This window comes from Rhipicephalus microplus, unplaced genomic scaffold, assembly GCF_043290135.1.
Source record: "Rhipicephalus microplus isolate Deutch F79 unplaced genomic scaffold, USDA_Rmic scaffold_21, whole genome shotgun sequence".
Taxonomy (NCBI): domain Eukaryota; kingdom Metazoa; phylum Arthropoda; class Arachnida; order Ixodida; family Ixodidae; genus Rhipicephalus; species Rhipicephalus microplus.
In genome coordinates this window covers 6,360,216-6,384,831 of record NW_027464594.1, presented here as the reverse complement: position 1 = coordinate 6,384,831, position 24,616 = coordinate 6,360,216, and the positions used below count along the sequence as shown (strand labels likewise).

At 50.0% G+C, this 24,616-nt stretch overlaps 43 non-coding genes across 43 annotated transcripts; all 43 read left to right on the top strand.

Annotated features, from left to right (window-relative positions):
• Window positions 1-3,969: 3,969 nt before the first annotated feature.
• TRNAE-CUC (transfer RNA glutamic acid (anticodon CUC)) lies at window positions 3,970-4,041 on the top strand. Its single transcript has one exon. It is a non-coding gene; the product is annotated as a tRNA-Glu (tRNA).
• Window positions 4,042-4,515: 474 nt separating this feature from the next.
• TRNAE-CUC (transfer RNA glutamic acid (anticodon CUC)) lies at window positions 4,516-4,587 on the top strand. Its single transcript has one exon. It is a non-coding gene; the product is annotated as a tRNA-Glu (tRNA).
• Window positions 4,588-4,877: 290 nt separating this feature from the next.
• Window positions 4,878-4,949, top strand: TRNAE-CUC (transfer RNA glutamic acid (anticodon CUC)). The gene has a single exon. It is a non-coding gene; the product is annotated as a tRNA-Glu (tRNA).
• Window positions 4,950-5,054: 105 nt separating this feature from the next.
• TRNAE-CUC (transfer RNA glutamic acid (anticodon CUC)) lies at window positions 5,055-5,126 on the top strand. Its single transcript has one exon. It is a non-coding gene; the product is annotated as a tRNA-Glu (tRNA).
• Window positions 5,127-5,604: 478 nt separating this feature from the next.
• On the top strand, window positions 5,605-5,676 carry TRNAE-UUC (transfer RNA glutamic acid (anticodon UUC)). The gene has a single exon. It is a non-coding gene; the product is annotated as a tRNA-Glu (tRNA).
• Window positions 5,677-6,159: 483 nt separating this feature from the next.
• Window positions 6,160-6,231, top strand: TRNAE-CUC (transfer RNA glutamic acid (anticodon CUC)). The gene has a single exon. It is a non-coding gene; the product is annotated as a tRNA-Glu (tRNA).
• Window positions 6,232-6,344: 113 nt separating this feature from the next.
• On the top strand, window positions 6,345-6,416 carry TRNAE-CUC (transfer RNA glutamic acid (anticodon CUC)). The gene has a single exon. It is a non-coding gene; the product is annotated as a tRNA-Glu (tRNA).
• A 1,023-nt stretch (window positions 6,417-7,439) lies between these two features.
• TRNAE-CUC (transfer RNA glutamic acid (anticodon CUC)) lies at window positions 7,440-7,511 on the top strand. Its single transcript has one exon. It is a non-coding gene; the product is annotated as a tRNA-Glu (tRNA).
• Window positions 7,512-7,616: 105 nt separating this feature from the next.
• On the top strand, window positions 7,617-7,688 carry TRNAE-CUC (transfer RNA glutamic acid (anticodon CUC)). The gene has a single exon. It is a non-coding gene; the product is annotated as a tRNA-Glu (tRNA).
• Window positions 7,689-8,520: 832 nt separating this feature from the next.
• TRNAE-CUC (transfer RNA glutamic acid (anticodon CUC)) lies at window positions 8,521-8,592 on the top strand. The gene has a single exon. It is a non-coding gene; the product is annotated as a tRNA-Glu (tRNA).
• Window positions 8,593-8,705: 113 nt separating this feature from the next.
• On the top strand, window positions 8,706-8,777 carry TRNAE-CUC (transfer RNA glutamic acid (anticodon CUC)). Its single transcript has one exon. It is a non-coding gene; the product is annotated as a tRNA-Glu (tRNA).
• A 113-nt stretch (window positions 8,778-8,890) lies between these two features.
• TRNAE-CUC (transfer RNA glutamic acid (anticodon CUC)) lies at window positions 8,891-8,962 on the top strand. Its single transcript has one exon. It is a non-coding gene; the product is annotated as a tRNA-Glu (tRNA).
• Window positions 8,963-9,801: 839 nt separating this feature from the next.
• On the top strand, window positions 9,802-9,873 carry TRNAE-UUC (transfer RNA glutamic acid (anticodon UUC)). The gene has a single exon. It is a non-coding gene; the product is annotated as a tRNA-Glu (tRNA).
• Window positions 9,874-9,986: 113 nt separating this feature from the next.
• Window positions 9,987-10,058, top strand: TRNAE-CUC (transfer RNA glutamic acid (anticodon CUC)). The gene has a single exon. It is a non-coding gene; the product is annotated as a tRNA-Glu (tRNA).
• Window positions 10,059-10,171: 113 nt separating this feature from the next.
• TRNAE-CUC (transfer RNA glutamic acid (anticodon CUC)) lies at window positions 10,172-10,243 on the top strand. The gene has a single exon. It is a non-coding gene; the product is annotated as a tRNA-Glu (tRNA).
• A 113-nt stretch (window positions 10,244-10,356) lies between these two features.
• Window positions 10,357-10,428, top strand: TRNAE-CUC (transfer RNA glutamic acid (anticodon CUC)). The gene has a single exon. It is a non-coding gene; the product is annotated as a tRNA-Glu (tRNA).
• Window positions 10,429-12,173: 1,745 nt separating this feature from the next.
• Window positions 12,174-12,245, top strand: TRNAE-UUC (transfer RNA glutamic acid (anticodon UUC)). Its single transcript has one exon. It is a non-coding gene; the product is annotated as a tRNA-Glu (tRNA).
• A 113-nt stretch (window positions 12,246-12,358) lies between these two features.
• On the top strand, window positions 12,359-12,430 carry TRNAE-CUC (transfer RNA glutamic acid (anticodon CUC)). The gene has a single exon. It is a non-coding gene; the product is annotated as a tRNA-Glu (tRNA).
• A 483-nt stretch (window positions 12,431-12,913) lies between these two features.
• TRNAE-CUC (transfer RNA glutamic acid (anticodon CUC)) lies at window positions 12,914-12,985 on the top strand. Its single transcript has one exon. It is a non-coding gene; the product is annotated as a tRNA-Glu (tRNA).
• A 478-nt stretch (window positions 12,986-13,463) lies between these two features.
• On the top strand, window positions 13,464-13,535 carry TRNAE-CUC (transfer RNA glutamic acid (anticodon CUC)). Its single transcript has one exon. It is a non-coding gene; the product is annotated as a tRNA-Glu (tRNA).
• A 290-nt stretch (window positions 13,536-13,825) lies between these two features.
• Window positions 13,826-13,897, top strand: TRNAE-CUC (transfer RNA glutamic acid (anticodon CUC)). The gene has a single exon. It is a non-coding gene; the product is annotated as a tRNA-Glu (tRNA).
• Window positions 13,898-14,375: 478 nt separating this feature from the next.
• On the top strand, window positions 14,376-14,447 carry TRNAE-CUC (transfer RNA glutamic acid (anticodon CUC)). The gene has a single exon. It is a non-coding gene; the product is annotated as a tRNA-Glu (tRNA).
• Window positions 14,448-14,560: 113 nt separating this feature from the next.
• TRNAE-CUC (transfer RNA glutamic acid (anticodon CUC)) lies at window positions 14,561-14,632 on the top strand. Its single transcript has one exon. It is a non-coding gene; the product is annotated as a tRNA-Glu (tRNA).
• Window positions 14,633-14,921: 289 nt separating this feature from the next.
• TRNAE-CUC (transfer RNA glutamic acid (anticodon CUC)) lies at window positions 14,922-14,993 on the top strand. Its single transcript has one exon. It is a non-coding gene; the product is annotated as a tRNA-Glu (tRNA).
• A 465-nt stretch (window positions 14,994-15,458) lies between these two features.
• TRNAE-CUC (transfer RNA glutamic acid (anticodon CUC)) lies at window positions 15,459-15,530 on the top strand. The gene has a single exon. It is a non-coding gene; the product is annotated as a tRNA-Glu (tRNA).
• Window positions 15,531-15,643: 113 nt separating this feature from the next.
• TRNAE-CUC (transfer RNA glutamic acid (anticodon CUC)) lies at window positions 15,644-15,715 on the top strand. The gene has a single exon. It is a non-coding gene; the product is annotated as a tRNA-Glu (tRNA).
• A 289-nt stretch (window positions 15,716-16,004) lies between these two features.
• TRNAE-CUC (transfer RNA glutamic acid (anticodon CUC)) lies at window positions 16,005-16,076 on the top strand. The gene has a single exon. It is a non-coding gene; the product is annotated as a tRNA-Glu (tRNA).
• A 290-nt stretch (window positions 16,077-16,366) lies between these two features.
• Window positions 16,367-16,438, top strand: TRNAE-CUC (transfer RNA glutamic acid (anticodon CUC)). The gene has a single exon. It is a non-coding gene; the product is annotated as a tRNA-Glu (tRNA).
• Window positions 16,439-16,551: 113 nt separating this feature from the next.
• Window positions 16,552-16,623, top strand: TRNAE-CUC (transfer RNA glutamic acid (anticodon CUC)). The gene has a single exon. It is a non-coding gene; the product is annotated as a tRNA-Glu (tRNA).
• A 478-nt stretch (window positions 16,624-17,101) lies between these two features.
• TRNAE-CUC (transfer RNA glutamic acid (anticodon CUC)) lies at window positions 17,102-17,173 on the top strand. Its single transcript has one exon. It is a non-coding gene; the product is annotated as a tRNA-Glu (tRNA).
• A 288-nt stretch (window positions 17,174-17,461) lies between these two features.
• Window positions 17,462-17,533, top strand: TRNAE-CUC (transfer RNA glutamic acid (anticodon CUC)). The gene has a single exon. It is a non-coding gene; the product is annotated as a tRNA-Glu (tRNA).
• Window positions 17,534-18,554: 1,021 nt separating this feature from the next.
• Window positions 18,555-18,626, top strand: TRNAE-UUC (transfer RNA glutamic acid (anticodon UUC)). The gene has a single exon. It is a non-coding gene; the product is annotated as a tRNA-Glu (tRNA).
• Window positions 18,627-18,924: 298 nt separating this feature from the next.
• On the top strand, window positions 18,925-18,996 carry TRNAE-CUC (transfer RNA glutamic acid (anticodon CUC)). Its single transcript has one exon. It is a non-coding gene; the product is annotated as a tRNA-Glu (tRNA).
• Window positions 18,997-19,109: 113 nt separating this feature from the next.
• Window positions 19,110-19,181, top strand: TRNAE-CUC (transfer RNA glutamic acid (anticodon CUC)). Its single transcript has one exon. It is a non-coding gene; the product is annotated as a tRNA-Glu (tRNA).
• Window positions 19,182-19,659: 478 nt separating this feature from the next.
• TRNAE-CUC (transfer RNA glutamic acid (anticodon CUC)) lies at window positions 19,660-19,731 on the top strand. The gene has a single exon. It is a non-coding gene; the product is annotated as a tRNA-Glu (tRNA).
• A 298-nt stretch (window positions 19,732-20,029) lies between these two features.
• TRNAE-CUC (transfer RNA glutamic acid (anticodon CUC)) lies at window positions 20,030-20,101 on the top strand. The gene has a single exon. It is a non-coding gene; the product is annotated as a tRNA-Glu (tRNA).
• A 113-nt stretch (window positions 20,102-20,214) lies between these two features.
• On the top strand, window positions 20,215-20,286 carry TRNAE-CUC (transfer RNA glutamic acid (anticodon CUC)). Its single transcript has one exon. It is a non-coding gene; the product is annotated as a tRNA-Glu (tRNA).
• A 289-nt stretch (window positions 20,287-20,575) lies between these two features.
• TRNAE-CUC (transfer RNA glutamic acid (anticodon CUC)) lies at window positions 20,576-20,647 on the top strand. The gene has a single exon. It is a non-coding gene; the product is annotated as a tRNA-Glu (tRNA).
• Window positions 20,648-20,937: 290 nt separating this feature from the next.
• On the top strand, window positions 20,938-21,009 carry TRNAE-CUC (transfer RNA glutamic acid (anticodon CUC)). Its single transcript has one exon. It is a non-coding gene; the product is annotated as a tRNA-Glu (tRNA).
• A 113-nt stretch (window positions 21,010-21,122) lies between these two features.
• On the top strand, window positions 21,123-21,194 carry TRNAE-CUC (transfer RNA glutamic acid (anticodon CUC)). The gene has a single exon. It is a non-coding gene; the product is annotated as a tRNA-Glu (tRNA).
• A 2,290-nt stretch (window positions 21,195-23,484) lies between these two features.
• Window positions 23,485-23,556, top strand: TRNAE-UUC (transfer RNA glutamic acid (anticodon UUC)). Its single transcript has one exon. It is a non-coding gene; the product is annotated as a tRNA-Glu (tRNA).
• A 113-nt stretch (window positions 23,557-23,669) lies between these two features.
• TRNAE-CUC (transfer RNA glutamic acid (anticodon CUC)) lies at window positions 23,670-23,741 on the top strand. The gene has a single exon. It is a non-coding gene; the product is annotated as a tRNA-Glu (tRNA).
• A 483-nt stretch (window positions 23,742-24,224) lies between these two features.
• Window positions 24,225-24,296, top strand: TRNAE-CUC (transfer RNA glutamic acid (anticodon CUC)). The gene has a single exon. It is a non-coding gene; the product is annotated as a tRNA-Glu (tRNA).
• The last annotated feature ends 320 nt before the right edge of the window (window positions 24,297-24,616 follow it).

Here is a 24,616-nt window from a genome sequence, read left to right as displayed (position 1 = left end):
ATTCGGACATATTTGACTTTGACGGTAGGCCCATAAGTCAAACATCGCAAGTCAAACATCGCATTAATACCGGTGATGCAGCTCCAATTCACAGGCGTCCCTATCGAGTGTCACCATCAGAACGCCAAGTTATCCAACAGGAGGTGAATAAGATGCTCACAAAAGGCATCATAGAGCCCTCATCGAGTCCGTGGGCGTCCCCTGTAGTCTTAGTTAAAAAGAAGGACAATACCTGGCGTTTCTGCGTGGACTATCGGCATTTAAACAAGGTCACCAAAAGGGATGTCTACCCGCTTCCTCGTATTGATGATGCCCTGGACTGCCTTCATGGCGCAACCTATTTTTCTTCGATAGACTTACGCTCCGGTTACTGGCAGATCGCCGTGGACGACCTCGACCGGGAGAAGACCGCCTTTGTAACGCCTGACGGTCTCTACCAATTCAAGGTAATGCCGTTTGGCTTGTGCAATGCGCCGGCAACGTTCGAGCGGATGATGGACACGCTTTTGCGCAGCTTTAAATGGTCTATCTGCCTGTGTTATCTGGACGACGTGATTGTGTTTGCCCCAACCTTTAAGTCTCACCTCGAGCGCCTTTCCTCAATTCTTTCAGTATTTCGAGAGGCTGGGCTCCAACTTAATTCCTCGAAATGCCATTTTGGGCATCGCCAAGTTACTATTCTAGGGCATCTCGTTGACTCCTCCGGCATCCGCCCCGATCCCGACAAAGTCCGAGCTGTCCTGGATTTTCCTGTACCGACTTGTGTCAAGGACGTTCGAAGTTTTGTGGGCCTATGCTCATATTTCCGACGATTTGTCAGAAACTTCGCAGAGGTCGCACGCCCCCTCACTGATCTTTTGAAGAAAGATGTACCATTTGAGTGGGGTCCTGATCAAGGCACGGCCTTTTCCCAGCTCATAACACTTCTGACCACGCCACCGATTCTCGCCCACTTCGACCCGTCTGCTCCAACCGAGGTCCGCACTGATGCTAGTGGCTACGGTATTGGCGCGGTTTTAGCCCAGCGTCAATCCGGTCACGATCGAGTTCTTGCGTATGCCAGCCGGCTCCTTTCTCCTGCCGAACGCAATTACTCTATTACGGAACGCGAGTGCCTGGCGCTTGTATGGGCAGTTGGTAAATTCCGCCCCTATTTATATGGCCGGCCTTTCACAGTTACCACTGACCATCACGCTCTATGCTGGCTTTCAGCCCTCAAAGATCCAACGGGGCGCCTTGCTCGTTGGGCTCTGCGCCTCCAGGAATTCACATACACAGTGGTTTACAAGTCTGGCCGTTTACACCAAGACGCCGACTGCCTCTCTCGGTACCCCGTTGACGCTCCAGATCTAGTAACCGACGACGCGTCCATCTGTATTTCCTCGCTCTCTGCTTTCGGCAACATGGGATGTGAGCAACGGCGTGACGCGTCCCTACGCGAGCTAATCGACCGCCTGAACACAGGCTGTACAGACAGTTCGCTTCGCATGTTCGTTGTCATAGACGGCATTTTATACCGCCGCAACATGCACCATGTGGGAAACGAACTACTACTCGTAATACCCACTCATTTGCACTCGACCGTACTTCAGCAACTACATGATGTACCAACGGCTGGCCACCTTGGTGTTGCCAGAACGTACGACCGTGTCCGCCGACGCTTTTTCTGGCCCGGCCTCTACCGTTCTGTACAACGTTATGTTAGGTCTTGTGAGTCGTGCCAACGCCGCAAAAGGCCAGCGGTACACCCCGCCGGGCTCCTTCAACCGATCGACGTACCTGCCGAGCCTTTCTATCGTGTCGGCCTCGACCTGCTGGGCCCTTTCCCTCTTTCTACCGACGGTAACAGGTGGGTCGCCGTCGCCATAGATTACTCGACCCGTTTCGCAATTACGAGACCTCTTCCAAGCAGCTGCGTTACAGATGTCGCCGACTTTTTGATTCAAGACGTCATCTTACATCATGGTGCTCCTCGTCAACTGGTCACCGATCGCGGTCGCTACTTTTTATCTAAGGTAATTGACGATCTACTTCGTTCTTGTGCAACCAAGCACAAGCTTACGACGGCCTACCATCCTCAAACAAACGGCCTCACAGAACGTCTGAATCGCACACTCACTGACATGCTCGCCATGTACGTGTCGACGGATCATCGTGACTGGGACATTGCGCTACCCTTTGTCACTTTCGCTTACAATAGCTCACGCCACGACACTGCTGGATATTCTCCCTTTTACCTTTTGTATGGAAGAGACCCGACATTGCCGTTCGACACGCTTGTACCCAACCCTACCGACCTGTCCACAGCATATGCTCGCCGCGCTATTAGCACCGCGGAGAAAGCCCGTCAGATTGCCCACCAGCGCCTTTCGGACTCGCAGCTCCGTCAGAAACGTAGCTATGACAGCCACCATCGGGACGTCCACTTTAGTCCAGGTGACCTCGTTCTTCTGTGGACTCCGTCGCGACATGTTGGTCTGGCTGAAAAGCTTCTACCCAAGTATTCCGGACCTTATCGTGTGCTACGGCAGGTAACTGATGTTACCTATGAAATAGCACCTCTAAACCCTTCGATACCTTCCACATCTTCCGACATCGTCCACGTCGCTCGCCTCAAGCCGTACATCTCGTCCAACACCTGCTAACAAGCGCCGGGTCGGCGCTTTTCGCCGCCGGAGGTCGATGTTGCGGGTTCGCGGCTATGCAGCTATGCGGGCGGTGCGAAGAAGAAGACGACGACGTTTTTGGGCTGTTCGAAATACACAACGGCTGCCATCTTGACTGCTGGAGTACTTTTCTACTCTAAAGTAGTAAATACATTCGCAACAATATTTTTACCCTGTTGGCCGAATCGTTAAGCGATCGCTCCATCCCTCTCCGATCTCCAGCATGGTCTACTGGCTAACATACCTGGCTCTCACCCAGGAGCGCCGAGTTTGTTTCCCGGTGTTGGAAGTATTTTCTTTTATCTGCTATCATCAAGTCTCCAATTCGCGCACGCTAAGTAACTTCAATACTTTTACCTTGTTGGCCGAATGACTAAGTGATCGCTCCACCCTCTCTTGCATGGTCTAGTGGCTTGGATACCTGGCTCTCACCCAGAAGGCCCGGGTACGATTATCGGTGTCAGAAGTGTTTTCTTTTATCTGCTATCATCAAGTCTCTAATTTGCGCACGCTATGTAACTTCAATAGTTTTACCCTGTCGGCCAAATGGCTAAGCGATCGCTATTTCCCTCTCTGTTCTCCTGCATGGTCTAGTGGCTAAGATACCTGGCTCTCACACAGGAGGCCCAAGTTCGATTCCCGGTGTCGGAAGTATTTTCTTTTATCTGCTGTCATCAAATCTCCAATTTGTGCACCCTATATACCTTATACCGCGTTGGCCGAATGGCCAAGCGATCGCTCCTTCCCTCTCTGCTCTCCGGCTATGTCTAGTGGCTAGGATACCTGTCTCTCACCCAGGACGCCCGGGTTCAATTCCTGGTGTCGGAAGTATTTTCTTTTATCTGCTGTCATCAAGTCTCCAATTTGTGCACCCTATATACCTTATACCGTGTTGGCCGAATGGCTAAGCGATCGCTCCGTCCCTCTCCGTTCTCCGGCATGGTCTAGTGTCTAGGATACCTGGCTCTCACCCAGGAGGCCCGTGTGCGATTCGCGGTGTCGGAAGTATTTTCTTTTATCTGCTATCATCAAGTCTCCAATTTGCGCACGCTATGTAACTTCAATACATTTACACTGTTGGCTGAAGGGCTAAGGGATCGCTCTGTCCCTCTCCGTTCTCCAGCATGGTCTAGTGGATAGAATACCTAGCTCTCACCCAGGAGACCCGGGTTCGATTCCCGGTGTTTGAAGTATTTTCTTTGATCTGCTATCATCAAGTCTCCAATTTGCACACGCTATGTCAATTCAATACTTTCACCCCTTAGGCCGAATCGCTAAGCGATCGCTCCTTCCCACTCGAATCTCCGGCATGGTCTAGTGGCTAGGATACCTGGCTCTCACTCAGGAGGCCCGGGTTCGATTCCCGGTGTCGGAAGTATTTTCTTTTATCTGCTGTCATCAATTCTCCAATTTGTGCACCCTATATACCTTATACCGTGTTGGCCGAATGGCTAAGTGATCGCTCCGTCCCTCTCCGTTCTCCGGCATGGTCTAGTGTCTAGGATACCTGGCTCTCACCCAGGCGCCCCAGGTTTGATTCCCGGTGTCGGAAGTATTTTCTTTTATCTGCTGTCATCAAGTCTCCCATTTGCGCACGCTATATAACTTCAATACTTTTACCCTGTTGGCCGAATGGCTAAGCGATCGCTCCGTCCCTCTCCGTTTTCGGCGTGGTCTAGTGGATAGGATACCTAGCTCTCAGCCAGGAGACCTGGGTTCGATTCCCGGTGGCGGAAGTTTTTTCTTTTATCTGCTATCATCAAGTCGCCAATTTGCGCACGCTGTGTCAATTCAATACTTTTACCCTGTAGGCCGAATCGCTAAGCGATCGCTCCTTCCCTCTCGGTTCTCCGGCATGGTCTAGTGGCTAGGATACCTGGCTCTCACTCAGGAGGCCCGGGTTCGATTCCCGGTGTCGGAAGTATTTTCTTTTATCTGCTGTCATCAAGTCTCCAATTTGTGCACCCTATATACCTTATACCGTGTTGGCCGAATGGCTAAGCGATCGCTCCGTCCCTCTCCGTTCTCCGGCATGGTCTAGTGGCTAGGATTCCTGGCTCTCACCCAGGAGGCCCAGGTTCCGTTCGCGGTGTCGGAAGTATTTTCTTTTATCTGCTATCATCAAGTCTCCAATTTGCACACGCTATGTCAATTCAATACTTTTACCCCTTAGGCCGAATCGCTAAGCGATCGCTCCTTCCCACTCGAATCTCCGGCATGGTCTAGTGGCAAGGATACCTGGCTCTCACTCAGGAGGCCCGGGTTCGATTCCCGGTGTCGGAAGTATTTTCTTTTATCTGCTGTCATCAATTCTCCAATTTGTGCACCCTATATACCTTATACCATGTTGGCCGAATGGCTAAGTGATCGCTCCGTCCCTCTCCGTTCTCCGGCATGGTCTAGTGTCTAGGATACCTGGCTCTCACCCAGGAGGCCCGGGTTCAATTCCCGGTGTCGGAAGTATTTTCTTTTATCCGCTGTCATCAAGTCTCAATTTGCGCACGCAATGTATCTTCAATAGTTTTACCCTGTTGGCCGAATCACTAAGCAATCGCTCCATCCCTCTCCGATCTCCAGCCTGGTCTAGTGGCTAACATACTTAGATCTCACCCAGGAGGCCCGAGTTTGTTTCCCGGTGTCGGAAGTATTTTCTTTTATCTGCTATCATAAAGTCTCCTATTCCCGCACGCTATGTAACTTCAATAGTTCTACCCTGTTGGCCGAATGGCTATGCAATCGCTCCGTCCCTCTCCTGTTCTCGGCATGGTTTAGTGGCTAGGATATCTGGCTGTCACCCAAGAGGCCTGGGTTTGATTCCCGGTGTCGGAAGTATTTCTATCGGCTATCTTCAAGTCTACAATTTGCGCACGCTATATAACTTCAATACTTTTACCTTGTTTGCCGAATGACTAAGCGATCGCTCCTTCCCTCTCTGATCTCCGGCATGGTCTAGTGGCTAGGATACCTGGCTTTCACCATGGAGGCCCGGGTTCGATTCCCGGTGCCGGAAGTACTTTCTTTCACCCGCTGTCATCAAGTCTCAAATTCGCGCACGCAATGTAACTTCAATAGTTTTACGCTGTTGGCCGAATCGCCAAGCGATCGCTCCTTCCCTCTCTGCTCTCCGGCTATGTCTAGTGGCTAGGATACCTGTCTCTCACCCAGGACGCCCCGGTTCAATTCCCGGTGTCGGAAGTATTTTCTTTTATCTGCTGTCATCAAGTCTCCAATTCGCGCACGCTATATACCTTTAATACTTTTACCGTGTTGGCCGAATGGCTAAGCGACCGCTCCGTCCCTCTCCGTTCTCCGGCATGGTCTAGTGTCTAGGATACCTGGCTCTCACCCAGGAGGCCCGTGTGCGATTCGCGGTGTCGGAAGTATTTTCTTTTATCTGCTATCATCAAGTCTCCAATTTGCGCACGCTATGTAACTTCAATACATTTACACTGTTGGCTGAAGGGCTAAGGGATCGCTCTGTCCCTCTCCGTTCTCCAGCATGGTCTAGTGGATAGGATACCTAGCTCTCACCCAGGAGACCCGGGTTCGATTCCCGGTGTTTGAAGTATTTTCTTTGATCTGCTATCATCAAGTCTCCAATTTGCACACGCTATGTCAATTCAATACTTTTACCCCTTAGGCCGAATCGCTAAGCGATCGCTCCTTCCCACTCGAATCTCCGGCATGGTCTCGTGGCTAGGATACCTGGCTCTCACTCAGGAGGCCCGGGTTCGATTCCCGGTGTCGGAAGTATTTTCTTTTATCTGCTGTCATCAATTCTCCAATTTGTGCACCCTATATACCTTATACCATGTTGGCCGAATGGCTAAGTGATCGCTCCGTCCCTCTCCGTTCTCCGGCATGGTCTAGTGTCTAGGATACCTGGCTCTCACCCAGGCGCCCCAGGTTTGATTCCCGGTGTCGGAAGTATTTTCTTTTATCTGCTGTCATCAAGTCTCCCATTTGCGCACGCTATATAACTTCAATACTTTTACCCTGTTGGCCGAATGGCTAAGCGATCGCTCCGTCCCTCTCCGTTCTCGGCGTGGTCTAATAGCTAGGATATGTGGCTTTCACCCAGGAGGCCCGGGTTCGATTCCTGGTGTCAGAAGTATTTTCTTTTATCTGTTATCATCAAGTCTCCAATTTGCGCATGCTATGTAACTTCAATACTGTTACCCTGTTGGCCGAATCGCTAAGCGATTGCTCCGTCCCTCTCTGTTTTCTGGCATGGTCTTGTGGCTTGGATACCTGGCTCTCACCCAGGAGGCCCGGGTTTGATTGCCGGTGTCGGAAGTATTTTTATCGGCTATCTTCAAGTCTACAATTAGCGCACGCTATATATCTTCAATACTTTTACCTTGTTGGCCGAATGACTAAGTGATAGCTCCACCCCTCTCTGTTCTTGGCGTGGTCTAGCTGCTAGGATACCTGACTCTCACCCAGAAGGGCCGGGTTCGATTTCCGGTGTCGGAAGTATTTTTTATCTGCTATATTCCACTCTCCAATTTGCGCACGCTATATAACTTCAATACTTTTACCCTGTTGGCCGAATGTCTAAGCGATCGCTCTGTCCTTTTCCGTTCTCTGGCATGGTCCTGTGGCTGGGATACCTGGCTCTCACCCAGGAGGCCCGGGCTTGATTCCCAGTGTCGGAAGTATTTTTTTTTGTATCTGCTATCATCAAGTCTCCAATTTGCGCACGCTATATAACTTCAATAGTTTTACCCTGTCGGCCAAATGGCTAAGCGATCGCTATTTCCCTCTCTGTTCTCCTGCATGGTCTAGTGGCTAAGATACCTGGCTCTCACACAGGAGGCCCGGGTTCGATTCCCGGTGTCGGAAGTATTTTCTTTTATCTGCTGTCATCAAGTCTCCAATTTGTGCCCCCTATATACCTTATACCGTGTTGGCCGAATGGCTAAGCGATCGCTCCGACCCTCTCCGTTTTCCGGCATGGTCTAGTGGCTAGGATATCTGGCTCTCACCCAGGAGGCCCGGGTTCGATTCCCGGTGTCGGAAGTATTTTCTTTTATCTGCTATCATCAAGTCTCCAATTTGCGCACGCTATGTAACTTCAATACTTTCACCCTGTTGGCCGAATGGCTAAGCGATCGCTTCGTCGCTCTCCGTTCTCCTGCATGGTCCAGTGGCTAGGTTACCTCGATCTAACCCAGGAGGCCCGGGTTCGATTCCCGGTGTCGGAAGTATTTTCTTTTATCCGCTGTCATCAAGTCTCAATTTGCGCACGCAATGTATCTTCAATAGTTTTACCCTGTTGGCCGAATCGTTAAGCGATCGCTCCATCCCTCTCCGATCTCCAGCATGGTCTAGTGGCTAACATACCTGGCTCTCACCCAGGAGCCCCGAGTTTGTTTCCCGGTGTTAGAAGTATTTTCTTTTATCTGCTATCATCAAGTCTCCAATTCGCGCACGCTAAGTAACTTCAATACTTTTACCTTGTTGGCCGAATGACTAAGTGATCGCTCCACCCTCTCTTGCATGGTCTAGTGGCTTGGATACCTGAATCTCACCCAGAAGGCCCGGGTACGATTCCCGGTGTCAGAAGTGTTTTCTTTTATCTGCTATCATCATGTCTCCAATTTGCGCACGCTATGTAACTTCAATAGTTTTACCCTGTCGGCCAAATGGCTAAGCGATCGCTATTTCCCTCTCTGTTCTCCTGCATGGTCTAGTGGCTAAGATACCTGGCTCTCACACAGGAGGCCCAAGTTCGATTCCCGGTGTCGGAAGTATTTTCTTTTATCTGCTGGAAGTCTCCAATTTGTGCACCCTATATACCTTATACCGTGTTGGCCGAATGGCTAAGCGATCGCTCCGTCTCTCTCCGTTCTCCGGCATGGTCTAGTGGCTAGAATACCTGGCTCTCACCCAGGTGGCACGGGTTCGATTCCCGGTGTCGGAAGTATTTTCTTTTATCTGCTATCATCAAGTCTCCAATTTGCGCACGCTCTATAACTTCAATACATTTACACTGTTGGCTGAATGGCTAAGGGATCGCTCTGTCCCTCTCCGTTCTCCAGCATGGTCTAGTGGATAGGATACCTAGCTCTCAGCCAGGAGACCTGGGTTCGATTCCCGGTGTCGGAAGTTTTTTCTTTTATCTGCTATCATCAAGTCTCCAATTTGCGCACGCTGTGTGAATTCAATACTTTTACCCTGTAGGCCGAATCGCTAAGCGATCGCTCCTTCCCTCTCGGTTCTCCGGCATGGTCTAGTGGCTAGGATACCTGGCTCTCACTCAGGAGGCCCGGGTTCGATTCCCGGTGTCGGAAGTATTTTCTTTTATCTTCTGTCATCAAGTCTCCAATTTGTGCACCCTATATACCTTATACCGTGTTGGCCGAATGGCTAAGCGATCGCTCCGTCCCTCTCCGTTCTCCGGCATGGTCTAGTGGCTAGGATACCTGGCTCTCACCCAGGAGGCCCAGGTTCCATTCGCGGTGTCGGAAGTATTTTCTTTTATCTGCTGTCATCAAGTCTCCCATTTGCGCACGCTATATAACTTCAATACTTTTACCCTGTTGGCCAAATGGCTAAGTGATCGCTTCGTCCCTCTCCGTTCTCCTGCATGGTCTAGTGGCTAGGATACCTGGATCTAACCCAGGAGGCCCGGGTTCAATTCCCGGTGTCGGAAGTATTTTCTTTTATCCGCTGTCATCAAGTCTCAATTTGCGCACGCAATGTATCTTCAATAGTTTTACCCTGTTGGCCGAATCACTAAGCAATCGCTCCATCCCTCTCCGATCTCCAGCCTGGTCTAGTGGCTAACATACCTAGATCTCACCCAGGAGGCCCGAGTTTGTTTCCCGGTGTCGGAAGTATTTTCTTTTATCTGCTATCATAAAGTCTCCTATTCGCGCACGCTATGTCACTTCAATAGTTTTACCCTGTTGGCCGAATGGCTAGGCAATCGCTCCGTCCCTCTCCGTTTTCGGCATGGTTTAGTGGCTAGGATATCTGGCTGTCACCCAAGAGGCCTGGGTTTGATTCCCGGTGTCGGAAGTATTTCTATCGGCTATCTTCAAGTCTACAATTTGCGCACGCTATATAACTTCAATACTTTTACCTTGTTTGCCGAATGACTAAGCGATCGCTCCTTCCCTCTCTGTTCTCCGGCATGGTCTAGTGGCTAGGATACCTGGCTTTCACCAAGGAGGCCCGGGTTCGATTCCCGGTGCCGGAAGTACTTTCTTTTACCCGCTGTCATCAAGTCTCAAATTCGCGCACGCAATGTACCTTCAATAGTTTTACGCTGTTGGCCGAATCGCTAAGCGATCGCTCCTTCCCTCTCTGCTCTCCGGCATGGTCTAGTGGCTAGGACACCTGTCTCTCACCCAGGACGCCCGGGTTCGATTCCCGGTGTCGGAAGTATTTTCTTTCATCTGCTGTCATCAAGTCTCCAATTTGCGCACGCTATGTAACTTCAATACATTTACACTGTTTGCCGAATGACTAAGCGATCGCTCCTTCCCTCTCTGTTCTCCAGCATGGTCTAGTGGATAGGATACCTAGCTCTCACCCAGGAGACCCGGGTTCGATTCCCGGTGTGGGAAGTATTTTCTTTGATCTGCTATCATCAAGTCTCCAATTTGCGCACGCTATGTCAATTCAATACTTTTACCCCTTAGGCCGAATCGCTAAGCGATCGCTCCTTCCCACTCGGTTCTCCGGCATGGTCTAGTGGCTAGGATACCTGGCTCTCACTCAGGAGGCCCGGGTTCGATTCCCGGTGTCGGAAGTATTTTCTTTTATCTGCTGTCATCAATTCTCCAATTTGTGCACCCTATATACCTTATACCGTGTTGGCCGAATGGCAAAGTGATCGCTCCGTCCCTCTCCGTTCTCCGGCATGGTCTAGTGTCTAGGATACCTGTCTCTCACCCAGGCGCCCCAGGTTTGATTCCCGGTGTCGGAAGTATTTTCTTTTATAGTCTGTCATCAAGTCTCCCATTTGCGCACGCTATATAACTTCAATACTTTTACCCTGTTGGCCGAATGGCTAAGCGATCACTCCGTTCCTCTCCGTTCTCGGCGTGGTCTAATAGCTAGGATATGTGGCTTTCACCCAGGAGGCCGGGGTTCGATTCCTGGTGTCAGAAGTATTTTCTTTTATCTGTTATTATCAAGTCTCCAATTTGCGCATGCTATGTAACTTCAATACTGTTACCCTGTTGGCCGAATCGCTAAGCGATTGCTCCGTCCCTCTCTGTTTTCTGGCATGGTCTTGTGGCTTGGATACCTGGCTCTCACCCAGGAGGCCCGGGTTTGATTGCCGGTGTCGGAAGTATTTTTATCGGCTATCTTCAAGTCTACATTTAGCGCACGCTATATAACTTCAATACTTTTACCTTGTTGGCCGAATGACTAAGTGATAGCTCCACCCCTCTCTGTTCTTGGCGTGGTCTAGCTGCTAGGATACCTGACTCTCACCCAGAAGGGCCGGGTTCGATTTCCGGTGTCGGAAGTATTTTTTATCTGCTATATTCCACTCTCCAATTTGCGCACGCTATATAAGTTCAATACTTTTACCCTGTTGGCCGAATGTCTAAGCGATCGCTCTGTCCTTTTCCGTTCTCTGGCATGGTCCTGTGGCTGGGATACCTGGCTCTCACCCAGGAGGCCCGGGTGCGATTCCCCGTGTCGGAAGTATTTTCTTTTATCTGCTATCATGAAGTCTCTGATTCGCGCACGCTATGTAACTTCAATAGTTCTACCCTGTTAGCCGAATGGCTAAGCGTTTGCCCCGTCCCTCTCCGTTCTCCAGCATGGTGTAGTGGCTAGGATCCTGGCTCTAACCCAGGAGGCCCAGGTTCGATTCCCGGTGTCGGAAGTATTTTCTTTTATCTGCTATCATCAAGTCTCCTATTCGCGCACGCTATGTAACTTCAATACTTTTACCTTGTTGGCCGAATGACTAAGTGATCGCTCCACCCTCTCTGGCATGGTCTAGTGGCTTGGATACCTGGCTCTCACACAGAAGGCCCGGGTACGATTCCCGTTGTCAGAAGTGTTTTCTTTTATCTGCTATCATCAAGTCTGCCATTTGCGCACGCTATGTAACTTCAATACTTTTACCCTGTTGGCCGAATCACTAAGCGATCACTCCGTCCCTCTCTTATCTCTGGCATGGTCTAGTGGCTAGGATATCTAGCTCTCACCCTGGAGGCCGGGGTGCAATTCCCGGCGTCGGAAATATTTTTTTATCTGCTATCATAAAGTCTCCTATTCGCGCACGCTATGTAACTTCAATAGTTTTACCCTGTTGGCCGAATGGCTAAGCAATCGCTCCGTCCCTCTCCGTTCTCGGCGTGGTTTAGTGGCTAGGATATCTGGCTCTCACCCAAGAGGCCTGGGTTCGATTCCCGGTGTCGGAAGTATTTTTATCGGCTATCTTCAAGTCTACAAATTGCGCACGCTATAGAACTTCAATACTTTTACCCTGTTTGCCGAATGACTAAGCGATCGTTCCTTCCCTCTCTGTTCTCCGGCATGGTCTAGTGGCTGGGATACCTGGCTTTCACCCAGGAGGCCCGGGTTCGATTCCCGGTGTCGGAAGTACTTTCTTTTACCCGCTGACATCAAGTCTCAAATTTGCGCACGCAATGTAACTTCAATAGTTTTACCCTGTTGGCCGAATCGCTAAGCGATCGCCCCTTCCCTGTCTGCTCTCCGGCATGATCTAGTGGCTAGGATACCTGGCTCTCACCCAGGAGGCCCGGGTTCGATTCCCGGTGTTGGAAGTATTTTCTTTTATCTGCTGTCATCAAGTCTCCAATTCGCGCACGCTATATACCTTCGATACTTTTACCGTGTTGGCCAAATGGCTAAGCGATCGCTCCGTCCCTCTTCGTTCTCCGGCATGGTCTAGTGTCTAGGATACCTGGCTCTCACCCCGGAGGGCTGGGCTTGATTCCCAGTGTCAGAAGTATTTTCTTTTATCTGCTATCATCAAGTCTCCAATTTGCGCACGCTCTATAACCTCAATACATTTACACTGTTGGCTGAATGGCTAAGGGATCGCTCTGTCCCTCTCCGTACTCCAGCATGGTCTAGTGGATAGGATACCTAGCTCTCAGCCAGGAGACCTGGGTACGATTCCCGGTGTCGGAAGTTTTTTCTTTTATCTGCTATCATCAAGTCTCCAATTTGCGCACGCTGTGTCAATTCAATACTTTTACCCTGTAGGCCGAATCGCTAAGCGATCGCTCCTTCCCTCTCGGTTCTCCGGCATGGTCTAGTGGCTAGGATACCTGGCTCTCACTCAGGAGGCCCGGGTTCGATTCCCGGTGTCGGAAGTATTTTCTTTTATCTGCAATCATAAAGTCTCCTATTCGCGCACGCTATGTAACTTGAATAGTTTTACCCTGTTGGCCGAATGGCTAAGCAATCGCTCCGTCCCTCTCCGTTCTCGGCGTGGTTTAGTGGCTAGGATATCTGGCTGTCACCCAAGAGGCCTGGGTTTGATTCCCGGTGTCGGAAGTATCTTTATCGGCTATCTTCAAGTGTACAATTTGCGCACGCTATATAACTTCAATACTTTTACCTTGTTTGCCGAATGACTAAGCGATCGCTCCTTCCCTCTCTGTTCTCCGGCATGGTTTAGTGGCTAGGATACCTGGCTTTCACCAAGGAGGCCCGGGTTCGATTGCCGGTGTCGGAAGTACTTTCTTTTACCCGCTGTCATCAAGTCTCAAATTTGCGCACGCAATGTAACTTCAATAGTTTTACCCTGTTGGCCGAATCGGTAAGCGATCGCTCCTTCCCTCTCTGCTCTCCAGCATGGTCTAGTGTCTAGGATACCTGGCTCTCACCCAGGAGGCCCGGGTTCGATTCCCGGTGTCGGAAGTATTTTCTTTTATCTGCTGTCATCAAGTCTCCAATTTGTGCACCCTATATACCTTATACCGTGTTGGCCGAATGGCTAAGCGATCGCTCCGTCCCTCTTCGTTCTCCGGCATGGTCTAGTGCCTAGGATACCTGGCTCTCACACATGAGGCCCGTGTGCGATTCCCGGTATCGGAAGTATTTTCTTTTATTTGCTATCATCAAGTCTCCAATTTGCGCACGCTCTATAACTTCAATACTTTTACCCTGTAGGCCGAATCGCTAAGCGATCGCTCCTTCCCTCTCGGTTCTCCGGCATGGTCTAGTGGCTAGGATACCTGGCTCTCACTCAGGAGGCCCGGGTTCGATTCCCGGTGTCGGAAGTATTTTCTTTTATCTGCTATCATAAAGTCTCCTATTCGCGCACGCTATGTAACTTGAATAGTTTTACCCTGTTGGCCGAATGGCTAAGCAATCGCTCCGTCCCTCTCCGTTCTCGGCGTGGTTTAGTGGCTAGGATATCTGGCTGTCACCCAAGAGGCCCTGGTTTGATTCCCGGTGTCGGAAGTATCTTTATCGGCTATCTTCAAGTCTACAATTTGCGCACGCTATATAACTTCAATACTTTTACCTTGTTTGCCGAATGACTAAGCGATCGCTCCTTCCCTCTCTGTTCTCCGGCATGGTTTAGTGGCTAGGATACCTGTCTTTCACCAAGGAGGCCCGGGTTCGATTGCCTGTGTCGGAAGTACTTTCTTTTACCCGCTGTCATCAAGTCTCAAATTTTCGCACGCAATGTAACTTCAATACATTTACACTGTTGGCTGAAGGGCTAAGGAATGGCTCTGTCCCTCTCCGTTTTCCAGCATGGTCTAGTGGATAGGATACCTAGCTCTCAGCCAGGAGACCCGGGTTCGATTCCCGGTGTCGGAAGTATTTTCTTTGATCTGCTATCATCAAGTCTCCAATTTGCGCACGCTATGTCAATTCAATACTTTTACCCTGTAGGCCGAATCGCTAAGCGATCGCTCCTTCCCTCTCGGTTCTCCGGCATGGTCTAGTGGCTAGGATACCTGGCTCTCACCCAGGAGGCCCGGGTTCGATTCCCGGTGTCGGAAGTATTTTCTTTTATCTGCTGTCATCAAGTCTCCAATTTGTGCACCCTATATACCTTATACCGTGTTGGCCGAATGGCTAAGCGATCGCCCCGTCCCTCTCCGTTCTCCGGCATGGTCTAGTGCCTAGGATACCTGGCTCTCACCCAGGAGGCCCGGGCTTGATTCCCAGTGTCGGAAGTATTTTTTGTATCTGCTATCATCAAGTCTCCAATTTGCGCACGCTATGTAACTTCAATAGTTTTACCCTGTCGGCCAAATGGCTAAGCGATCGCTATTTCCCTCTCTGTTCTCCTGCATGGTCTAGTGGCTAAGATACCTGGCTCTCACACAGGAGGCCCGGGTTCGATTCCCGGTGCCGGAAGTATTTTCTTTTATCTGCTGTCATCAAGTCTCCAATTTGTGCCCCCTATATACCTTATACCGTGTTGGCCGAATGGCTAAGCGATCGCTCCGTCCCTCTCCGTTTTCCGGCATGGTCTAGTGGCTAGGATACCTGGCTCTCACCCCGGAGGGCTGGGCTTGATTCCCAGTGTCAGAAGTATTTTCTTTTATCTGCTATCATCAAGTCTCCAATTTGTGAACCCTATATACCTTATACCGTGTTGGCCGAATGGCTAAGCGATCGCTCCGTCCCTCTTCGTTCTCCGGTTGTCTAGTGCCTAGGATACCTGGCTCTCACACATGAGGCCCGTGTGCAATTCCCGGTGTCGGAAGTATTTTTTTTTATCTGCTATCATCAAGTCTCCAATTTTCGCACGCTATGTAACTTCAATACATTTACACTGTTGGCTGAAGGGCTAAGGAATGGCTCTGTCCCTCTCCGTTTTCCAGCATGGTCTAGTGGATAGGATACCTAGCTCTCAGCCAGGAGACCCGGGTTCGATTCCCGGTGTCGGAAGTATTTTCTTTGATCTGCTATCATCAAGTCTCCAATTTGCGCACGCTATGTCAATTCAATACTTTTACCCTGTAGGCCGAATCGCTAAGCGATCGCTCCTTCCCTCTCGGTTCTCCGGCATCGTCTAGTGGCTAGGATACCTGGCTCTCACCCAGGAGGCCCGGGTTCGATTCCCGGTGTCGGAAGTATTTTCTTTTATCTGCTGTCATCAAGTCTCCAATTTGTGCACCCTATATACCTTATACCGTGTTGGCCGAATGGCTAAGCGATCGCTCCGTCCCTCTCCGTTCTCCGGCATGGTCTAGTGCCTAGGATACCTGGCTCTCACCCAGGAGGCCCGGGCTTGATTCCCAGTGTCGGAAGTATTTTTTGTATCTGCTATCATCAAGTCTCCAATTTGCGCACGCTATGTAACTTCAATAGTTTTACCCTGTCGGCCAAATGGCTAAGCGATCGCTATTTCCCTCTCTGTTCTCCTGCATGGTCTAGTGGCTAAGATACCTGGCTCTCACACAGGAGGCCCGGGTTCGATTCCCGGTGCCGGAAGTATTTTCTTTTATCTGCTGTCATCAAGTCTCCAATTTGTGCCCCCTATATACCTTATACCGTGTTGGCCGAATGGCTAAGCGATCGCTCCGTCCCTCTCCGTTTTCCGGCATGGTCTAGTGGCTAGGATACCTGGCTCTCACCCCGGAGGGCTGGGCTTGATTCCCAGTGTCAGAAGTATTTTCTTTTATCTGCTATCATCAAGTCTCCAATTTGCGCACGCTCTATATCTTCAATACATTTACACTGTTGGCTGAATGGCTAAGGGATCGCTCTGTCCCTCTCCGTTCTCCAGCATGGTCTAGTGGATAGGATACCTAGCTCTCAGCCAGGAGACCTGGGTTCGATTCCCGGTGTCGGAAGTTTTTTCTTTTATCTGCTATCATCAAGTCTCCAATTTGCGCACGCTGTGTCAATTCAATACTTTTACCCTGTAGGCCGAATCGCTAAGCGATCGCTCCTTCCCTCTCGGTTCTCCGGCATGGTCTAGTGGCTAGGATACCTGGCTCTCACTCAGGAGGCCCGGGTTCGATTCCCGGTGTCGGAAGTATTTTCTTTTATCTGCTATCATAAAGTCTCCTATTCGCGCACGCTATGTAACTTGAATAGTTTTACCCTGTTGGCCGAATGGCTAAGCAATCGCTCCGTCCCTCTCCGTTCTCGGCGTGGTTTAGTGGCTAGGATATCTGGCTGTCACCCAAGAGGCCCTGGTTTGATTCCCGGTGTCGGAAGTATCTTTATCGGCTATCTTCAAGTCTACAATTTGCGCACGCTATATAACTTCAATACTTTTACCTTGTTTGCCGAATGACTAAGCGATCGCTCCTTCCCTCTCTGTTCTCCGGCATGGTTTAGTGGCTAGGATACCTGTCTTTCACCAAGGAGGCCCGGGTTCGATTGCCTGTGTCGGAAGTACTTTCTTTTACCCGCTGTCATCAAGTCTCAAATTTTCGCACGCAATGTAACTTCAATAGTTTTACCCTGTTGGCCAAATCGCTAAGCGGTCGCCCCTTCCCTCTCTGCTCTCCGGCAGGATCTAGTGGCTAGGATACCTGGCTCTCACCCAGGAGGCCCGGGTTCGATTCCCGGTGTCGGAAGTATTTTCTTTTATCTGCTGTCATCAAGTCTCCAATTTGTGAACCCTATATACCTTATACCGTGTTGGCCGAATGGCTAAGCGATCGCTCCGTCCCTCTTCGTTCTCCGGTTGTCTAGTGCCTAGGATACCTGGCTCTCACACATGAGGCCCGTGTGCGATTCCCGGTGTCGGAAGTATTTTTTTTTATCTGCTATCATCAAGTCTCCAATTTTCGCACGCTATGTAACTTCAATACATTTACACTGTTGGCTGAAGGGCTAAGGGATCGCTCTGTCCCTCTCCGTTCTCCAGCATGGTCTAGTGGATAGGATACCTAGCTCTCACCCAGGAGACCCGGGTTCGATTCCCGGTGTCGGAAGTATTTTCTTTTATCTGCTATCATCAAGTCTCCAATTAGCGCACGATATGTAACTTCAATAATTTCACCCTGTTGGCCGAATGGCTAAGCGATCGCTTCGTCCCTCTCCGTTCTCCTGCATGGTCTAGTGGCTAGGATACCTGGATCTAACCCAGGAGGTCCGGGTTCAATTCGCGGTGTCGGAAGTATTTTCTTTTATCCGCTGTCATCAAGTCTCAATTTGCGCACGCAATGTATCTTCAATAATTTTTCCCTGTTGGCCGAATCGTTAAGCCATCGCTCCATCCCTCTCCGATCTCCAGCATGGTCTAGTGGCTAACACGCCAGGCTCTCACCCAGGAGGCCCGAGTTTGTTTCCCGGTGTCGGAAGTATTTTCTTTTATCTGCTATCATCAAGTCTCCAATTCGCGCACGCTATGTAACTTCAATACTTTTACCTTCTTGGCCGAATGACTAAGTGATCGCTCCACCCTCTCTGGCATGGTCTAGTGGCTTGGATACCTGGCTCTCACACAGAAGGCCCGGGTACGATTCCCGGTGTCAGAAGTGTTTTCTTTTATCTGCTATCATCAAGTCTGCCATTTGAGCACGCTATGTAACTTCAATACTTTTACCCTGTTGGCCGAATCACTAAGCGATCACTCCGTCCCTCTCTTATCTCTGGCATGGTCTAGTGGCTAGGATATCTCGCTCTCACCCTGGAGGCCGGGGTGCAATTCCCGGCGTCGGAAGTATTTTTTATCTGCTATCATAAAGTCTCCTATTCGCGCACGCTATGTAACTTCAATAGTTTTACCCTGTTGGCCGAATGGCTAAGCAATCGCTCCGTCCCTCTCCGTTCTCGGCGTGGTTTAGTGGCTAGGATATCTGGCTCTCACCCAAAAGGCCTGGGTTCGATTCCCGGTGTCGGAAGTATTTTTATCGGCTATCTTCAAGTCTACAAATTGCGCACGCTATATAACTTCAATACTTTTACCCTGTTTGCCGAATGTCTAAGCGATCGTTCCTTCCCTCTCTGTTCTCCGGCATGGTCTACTGGCTAGGATACCTGGCTTTCACCCAGGAGGCCCGGGTTCGATTCCCGGTGTCGGAAGTACTTTCTTTTACCCGCTGTCATCAAGTCTCAAATTTGCGCACGCAATGTAACTTCAATAGTTTTACCCTGTTGGCCGAATCTCTAAGCGATCGCCCCTTCCCTCTCTGCTCTCCGGCATGATCTAGTGTCTAGGATACCTGGCTCTCACCCCGGAGGGCTGGGCTTGATTCCCAGTGTCAGAAGTATTTTCTTTTAGCTGCTATCATCAAGTCTCCAATTTGCGCACGCTCTATAACTTCAATACATTTACACTGTTGGCTGAATGGCTAAGGGATCGCTCTGTCCCTCTCCGTTCTCCAGCATGGTCTAGTGGATAGGATACCTAGCTCTCAGCCAGGAGACCCGGGTTCGATTCCCGGTGTCGGAAGTTTTTTCTTTTATCTGCTATCATCAAGTCTCCAATTTGCGCAGGCTGTGTCAATTCAATACTTTTACCCTGTAGGCCGAATCACTAAGCGATCGCTCCTTACCTCTCGGTTCTCCGGCATGGTCTAGTGGCTAGGATACCTGGCTCTCACTCAGGAGGCCCGGGTTCGATTCCCGGTGTCGGAAGTATTTTCCTTTATCTGCTATCATAAAGTCTCCTATTCGCGCACGCTATGTAACTTGAATAGTTTTACCCTGTTGGCCGAATGGCTAAGCAATCGCTCCGTCCCTCTCCGTTCTCGATGTGGTTTAGTGGCTAGGATATCTGGCTGTCACCCAAGAGGCCCGGGTTTTGTTCCCGGTGTCGGAAGTATCTTTATCGGCTATCTTCAAGTCTACAATTTGCGCACGCTACATAACTTCAATACTTTTACTTTGTTTGCCGAATGACTAAGCGATCGCTCCTTCCCTCTCTGTTCTCCGGCATGGTTTAGTGGCTAGGATACCTGGCTTTCACCAAGGAGGCCCGGGTTCGATTGCCAGTGTCGGAAGTACTTTCTTTTACCCGCTGTCATCAAGTCTCAAATTTGCGCACGCAATGTAACTTCAATAGTTTTACCCTGTTGGCCGAATCGGTAAGCGATCGCTCCTTCCCTCTCTGCTCTCCAGCATGGTCTAGTGTCTAGGATACCTGGCTCTCACCCAGAAGGCCCGGGTTCGATTCCCGGTGTCGGAAGTATTTTCTTTTATCTTCTGTCATCAAGTCTCCAATTCGCGCACGCTATATACCTTCAATACTTTTACCGTGTTGGCCGAATGGCTAAGCGATCGCTCCGTCCCTCTCCGTTCTCTGGCATGGTCTAGTGGCTAAGATACCTGGCTCTCACACAGGAGGCCCGTGTGCGATTCCCGGTGTCGGAAGTATTTTCTTTTATCTGCTATTATCAAGTCTCCAATTTGCGCACGCTTTGTAACTTCAATACATTTACACTGTTGGCTGAAGGGCTAAGGAATGGATCTGTCCCTCTCCGTTTTCCAGCATGGTCTAGTGGATAGGATACCTAGCTCTCAGCCAGGAGACCCGGGTTCGATTCCCGGTGTCGGAAGTATTTTCTTTGATCTGCTATCATCAGGTCTCCAATTTGCGCACGCTATGTCAATTCAATACTTTTACCCTGTAGGCCGAATCGCTAAGCGATCGCTCCTTCCCTCTCGGTTCTCCGGCATGGTCTAGTGGCTAGGATACCTGGCTCTCACCCAGGAGGCCCGGGTTCGATTCCCGATGTCGGAAGTATTTTCTTTTATCTGCTGTCATCAAGTCTCCAATTTGTGCACCCTATATACCTTATACCGTGTTGGCCGAATGGCTAAGCGATCGCTCCGTCCCTCTCCGTTCTCCGGCATGGTCTAGTGCCTAGGATACCTGGCTCTCACCCAGGAGGCCCGGGCTTGATTCCCAGTGTCGGAAGTATTTTTTGTATCTGCTATCATCAAGTCTCCAATTTGTGCACGCTATGTAACTTCAATAGTTTTACCCTGTCGGCCAAATGGCTAAGCGATCGCTATTTCCCTCTCTGTTCTCCTGCATGGTCTAGTGGCTAAGATACCTGGCTCTCACCCAGGAGGCCCGGGTTCGATTCCCGGTGTCGGAAGTATTTTCTTTTATCCGATGTCATCAAGTCTCCAATTTGTGCCCCCTATATACCTTATACCGTGTTGGCCGAATGGCTAAGCGATCGCTCCGTCCCTCTCCGTTTTCCGGCATGGTGTAGTGGCTAGGATACCTGGCTCTCACCCCGGAGGGCTGGGCTTGATTCCCAGTGTCAGAAGTATTTTCTTTTATCTGCTATCATCAAGTCTCCAATTTGCGCACGCTCTATAACTTCAATACATTTACACTGTTGGCTGAATGGCTAAGGGATCGCTCTGTCCCTCTCCGTTCTCCAGCATGGTCTAGTGGATAGGATACCTAGCTCTCAGCCAGGAGACCTGGGTTCGATTCCCGGTGTCGGAAGTTTTTTCTTTTATCTGCTATCATCAAGTCTCCAATTTGCGCACGCTGTGTCAATTCAATACTTTTACCCTGTAGGCCGAATCGCTAAGCGATCGCTCCTTCCCTCTCGGTTCTCCGGCATGGTCTAGTGGCTAGGATACCTGGCTCTCACTCAGGAGGCCCGGGTTCGATTCCCGGTGTCGGAAGTATTTTCTTTTATCTGCTATCATAAAGTCTCCTATTCGCGCACGCTATATAACTTGAATAGTTTTACCCTGTTGGCCGAATGGCTAAGCAATCGCTCCGTCCCTCTCCGTTCTCGGCGTGGTTTAGTGGCTAGGATATCTGGCTGTCACCCAAGAGGCCCTGGTTTGATTCCCGGTGTCGGAAGTATCTTTATCGGCTATCTTCAAGTCTACAATTTGCGCACGCTATATAACTTCAATACTTTTACCTTGTTTGCCGAATGACTAAGCGATCGCTCCTTCCCTCTCTGTTCTCCGGCATGGTTTAGTGGCTAGGATACCTGGCTTTCACCAAGGAGGCCCGGGTTCGATTGCCTGTGTCGGAAGTACTTTCTTTTACCCGCTGTCATCAAGTCTCAAATTTTCGCACGCAATGTAACTTCAATAGTTTTACCCTTTTGGCCGAATCGGTAAGCGATCGCTCCTTCCCTCTCTGCTCTCCAGCATGGTCTAGTGTCTAGGATACCTGGCTCTCACCCAGGAGGCCCGGGTTCGATTACCGGTGTCGGAAGTATTTTCTTTTATCTGCTGTCATCAAGTCTCCAATTCGTGCACCCTATATACTTTATACCGTGTTGGCCGAATGGCTAAGCGATCGCTCCGTCCCTCTTCGTTCTCCGGTTGTCTAGTGCCTAGGATACCTGGCTCTCACACATGAGGCCCGTGTGCGATTCCCGGTGTCGGAAGTATTTTTTTTATCTGCTATCATCAAGTCTCCAATTTTCGCACGCTATGTAACTTCAATACATTTACACTGTTGGCTGAAGGGCTAAGGGATCACTCCGTTCCTCTCCGTTCTCGGCGTGGTCTAATAGCTAGGATATGTGGCTTTCACCCAGGAGGCCGGGGTTCGATTCCTGGTGTCAGAAGTATTTTCTTTTATCTGTTATCATCAAGTCTCCAATTTGCGCATGCTATGTAACTTCAATACTGTTACCCTGTTGGCCGAATCGCTAAGCGATTGCTCCGTCCCTCTCTGTTTTCTGGCATGGTCTTGTGGCTTGGATACCTGGCTCTCACCCAGGAGGCCCGGGTTTGATTGCCGGTGTCGGAAGTATTTTTATCGGCTATCTTCAAGTCTACATTTAGCGCACGCTATATAACTTCAATACTTTTACCTTGTTGGCCGAATGACTAAGTGATAGCTCCACCCCTCTGTTCTTGGCGTGGTCTAGCTGCTAGGATACCTGACTCTCACCCAGAAGGGCCGGGTTCGATTTCCGGTGTCGGAAATATTTTTTATCTGCTATATTCCACTCTCCAATTTGCGCACGCTATATAAGTTCAATACTTTTACCCTGTTGGCCGAATGTCTAAGCGATCGCTCTGTCCTTTTCCGTTCTCTGGCATGGTCCTGTGGCTGGGATACCTGGCTCTCACCCAGGAGGCCCGGGTGCGATTCCCCGTGTCGGAAGTATTTTCTTTTATCTGCTATCATGAAGTCTCTGATTCGCGCACGCTATGTAACTTCAATAGTTCTACCCTGTTAGCCGAATGGCTAAGCGTTTGCCCCGTCCCTCTCCGTTCTCCAGCATGGTGTAGTGGCTAGGATCCTGGCTCTAACCCAGGAGGCCCAGGTTCGATTCCCGGTGTCGGAAGTATTTTCTTTTATCTGCTATCATCAAGTCTCCAATTCGCGCACGCTATGTAACTTCAATACTTTTACCTTGTTGGCCGAATGACTAAGTGATCGCTCCACCCTCTCTGGCATGGTCTAGTGGCTTGGATACCTGGCTCTCACACAGAAGGCCCGGGTACGATTCCCGTTGTCAGAAGTGTTTTCTTTTATCTGCTATCATCAAGTCTGCCATTTGCGCACGCTATGTAACTTCAATACTTTTACCCTGTTGGCCGAATCACTAAGCGATCACTCCGTCCCTCTCTTATCTCTGGCATGGTCTAGTGGCTAGGATATCTAGCTCTCACCCTGGAGGCCGGGGTGCAATTCCCGGCGTCGGAAATATTTTTTTATCTGCTATCATAAAGTCTCCTATTCGCGCACGCTATGTAACTTCAATAGTTTTACCCTGTTGGCCGAATGGCTAAGCAATCGCTCCGTCCCTCTCCGTTCTCGACGTGGTTTAGTGGCTAGGATATCTGGCTCTCACCCAAGAGGCCTGGGTTCGATTCCCGGTGTCGGAAGTATTTTTATCGGCTATCTTCAAGTCTACAAATTGCGCACGCTATAGAACTTCAATACTTTTACCCTGTTTGCCGAATGACTAAGCGATCGTTCCTTCCCTCTCTGTTCTCCGGCATGGTCTAGTGGCTGGGATACCTGGCTTTCACCCAGGAGGCCCGGGTTCGATTCCCGGTGTCGGAAGTACTTTCTTTTACCCGCTGACATCAAGTCTCAAATTTGCGCACGCAATGTAACTTCAATAGTTTTACCCTGTTGGCCGAATCGCTAAGCGATCGCCCCTTCCCTGTCTGCTCTCCGGCATGATCTAGTGGCTAGGATACCTAGCTCTCACCCAGGAGGCCCGGGTTCGATTCCCGGTGTTGGAAGTATTTTCTTTTATCTGCTGTCATCAAGTCTCCAATTCGCGCACGCTATATACCTTCAATACTTTTACCGTGTTGGCCGAATGGCTAAGCGATCGCTCCGTCCCTCTTCGTTCTCCGGCATGGTCTAGTGTCTACGATACCTGGCTCTCACCCCGGAGGGCTGGGCTTGATTCCCAGTGTCAGAAGTATTTTCTTTTATCTGCTATCATCAAGTCTCCAATTTGCGCACGCTCTATAACTTCAATACATTTACACTGTTGGCTGAATGGCTAAGGGATCGCTCTGTCCCTCTCCGTACTCCAGCATGGTCTAGTGGATAGGATAACTAGCTCTCAGCCAGGAGACCTGGGTACGATTCCCGGTGTCGGAAGTTTTTTCTTTTATCTGCTATCATCAAGTCTCCAATTTGCGCACGCTGTGTCAATTCAATACTTTTACCCTGTAGGCCGAATCGCTAAGCGATCGCTCCTTCCCTCTCGGTTCTCCGGCATGGTCTAGTGGCTAGGATACCTGGCTCTCACTCAGGAGGCCCGGGTTCGATTCCCGGTGTCGGAAGTATTTTCTTTTATCTGCAATCATAAAGTCTCCTATTCGCGCACGCTATGTAACTTGAATAGTTTTACCCTGTTGGCCGAATGGCTAAGCAATCGCTCCGTCCCTCTCCGTTCTCGGCGTGGTTTAGTGGCTAGGATATCTGGCTGTCACCCAAGAGGCCTGGGTTTGATTCCCGGTGTCGGAAGTATCTTTATCGGCTATCTTCAAGTGTACAATTTGCGCACGCTATATAACTTCAATACTTTTACCTTGTTTGCCGAATGACTAAGCGATCGCTCCTTCCCTCTCTGTTCTCCGGCATGGTTTAGTGGCTAGGATAC